At 42.8% G+C, this 2500-nt stretch overlaps 1 protein-coding gene across 5 annotated transcripts in view; it reads left to right on the top strand.

Annotated features, from left to right (window-relative positions):
- LOC106879548 (high-affinity choline transporter 1) overlaps positions 1–2500 on the top strand; it is a 226910-nt gene that overhangs the window by 18710 nt on the left and 205700 nt on the right. The window contains exon 1 of one of the 5 annotated variants that reach the window (XM_014929182.3): positions 1813–2316. The exons of 3 other annotated variants lie outside the window; for them this stretch is intronic. The gene's annotated coding sequence lies outside the window, so the exon portion shown is untranslated. Of the gene's footprint in view, positions 1–1812 lie in introns of those variants that run through there. One more of the 5 variants, XM_089349119.1, reaches the window with a different exon arrangement.

The raw sequence follows: 2500 nt of genomic DNA, 5'->3' as shown, positions 1-2500 counted from the left end.
TTCTATCGGTCTCTTTTTGCCGAAACGCTAAGTTACGGGGACGTAAACACACCAGCATCGGTTGTCAAGCGACGGTGGGGGGACAAACACAGACACACAAACACACATACATATATATACATATATATGACGGGCTTTTTTTAGTTTCCGTCTACCAAATCCACTCACAAGGCTTTGGTCGGCCCGAGGCTATAGTAGGCTATATATATACATATATATATATATATATATATATATATATATATATATATATATATATATATATATATATATATATATATATATGGCAACACCAGGCTCCAATCTAAATTTGGCAGAGTTTCTACAGCTGGATGCCCTTCCTAACGCCAACCACTCAGAGAGTGTAGTAGGTGCTTTTACGTGTCACCTGCATGAAGGCCAGTCAGGCGATACTGGCAACGGCCACGATCGAAATGGTGTCTTTTATGTGCCACCCGCACAAGCCGGTACAGGGGCACTGGCAACGATCTCGCTCGAAAATTCTACGGGAGCCAGTCAGGCGGTACTGGCAACGGCCACGCTCAAAATGGTGCATCTCATGTGCCACCCGCACAAGAGCCAGTCCAGGGGCACTGGCAACGATCTTACTTGGCTTGCCGAGTCTTCTCACGCACAGCACATTTCCAAAGGTCTCGGTCAGTAGTCATTGCCTCGGTGAGGCCCAACGTACGAAGGTCTTGCCTCACCACCTCAGCCCAGGTCTTCCTGGGCCTACCTCTTCCACGGGTTCCCTCAACTGTTAGGGTGTGGCACTTTTTCACGCAACTATCCTCATCCATTCTCACCACATGTCCATACCATCGCAATCGTCTCTCTTGCACACCACAACTGATGCTTCTAATGTTCAGCTTTTCTCTCAAGATACTTACACTCTGACGGGTATTCACATTGACATTACATATCCAACGGAGCATACTGGCTTCATTCCTTGCGAGCTTACGCATGTCCTCAGCAGTTACAGCCCATGTTTCACTGCCATGTAGCATGGCTGTTCGTACGCATGCGTCATACAGTCTGCCTTTTACTCTGAGTGAGAGTCCCTTTGTCACCAGCAGGGGTAAGAGCTCTCTAAACTTTGCCCAGGCTATTCTTATTCTAGCAGCTACACTTTCAGCGCACCCACCCCCACTACTAACTTGGTCGCCCAGATAGCGGAAGCTATCGACTACCTCTAGTTTTTCACCCTGGAATGAGATAGAAGTTGTTTCCTGTTTGTTTACAGTCTTTATTGCACCTGAACATCTGCCACAAACAAAAACTTCCTAGTTAACCTGCCTTTGATGTTGCTGCACCTCTTATGTGTCCATAGCTTGCACTGGGTACATCTTATAGAGTTACTACCTACTCCTTTTCTACATACTGAGCAGGGCCATCTACCTGAAGGGGTTTGTGTTTTATCTACCTTCCTACTTATTAGGATTTTGGTTTTAGCTAGGTTGACTCTAAGGCCCTTCAATTCTAGACCTTGCTTCCACACCTGAAACTTCTCCTCTAGTTCTGATAGTGACTCCGCAATTAGGGCAAGGTCATCAGCATAGAGGAGCTCCCAGGGGCAACCTGTCTTGAACTCCTCTGTGATTGCCTGGAGGACTATGATAAATAAGAGGGGGCTGAGGACGGAACCTTGGTGGACCCCTACCTCTACCCAGAATTCATTGCTGTACTCATTTCCAACCATATATATATATATATATATATATATATATATATATATATATATATATATATATATATATATATAAATATATATAAGCATATGAGTGAATATATTCATACATACACATGCTTGTGTGTGTGAGCGTGTGTGTGTGAGCGTGTGTGTGTGAGCGTGTGTGTGTGTGTGTGTGTATATATGCACATGTACATGTTTATATGCACATGTACATGTATATATACTGAAAACTAATACAATTCATTATCGAAAGTAGAGTATATATAGCTGTAAAATCAGTAGCACATCCGCCTACATGTTGTGTTATCCGTGAGTCCATCAGCAGCATTGTCCCTGGCTACAGTACCACCACCACCACCTCCACTATTACTACTACTACCACCATTGCTGCTGCTGCAACTGTTGCTGGTGCTGCAACCATCACTACGCCTGCCAATACTGGAATAGTGGATAGTGCATTCCTCTCTTCTGCAAACCGAATAATTGAGAGAGAAAGAGGGAGAGAGAGAGAGGATATTGAGAACAATAGGATCAAGGTGAACTGGGAGAGACACAACAGAAAATTGTGGCGAAAAACTACCCGAAAGAGGAAAATATAAACAAGGAAAGCAATCTTAAGCAAGGTAGGAAGCTGACCATCTTTCTTTTGTTATTTTAAAGAAAGAAAAAAGTAAAGGAGAAATGATTTAAAAGAGAAAAATCTAAATAAGTGCAAAAGAGTATGAGAGAAGAAGAGAGATAGAGAGAAAAAAAGGAGAGAAAGAAAAAGAAAGTGTAAAGGAGAAAAAAATGTGAAAAAAAAAAGAA

This window comes from Octopus bimaculoides, chromosome 3 (genome assembly GCF_046866305.1).
Source record: "Octopus bimaculoides isolate indiv1 chromosome 3, ASM4686630v1, whole genome shotgun sequence".
Lineage (NCBI taxonomy): Eukaryota > Metazoa > Mollusca > Cephalopoda > Octopoda > Octopodidae > Octopus > Octopus bimaculoides.
This window is presented reverse-complemented; position numbering and strand designations above follow the sequence as displayed.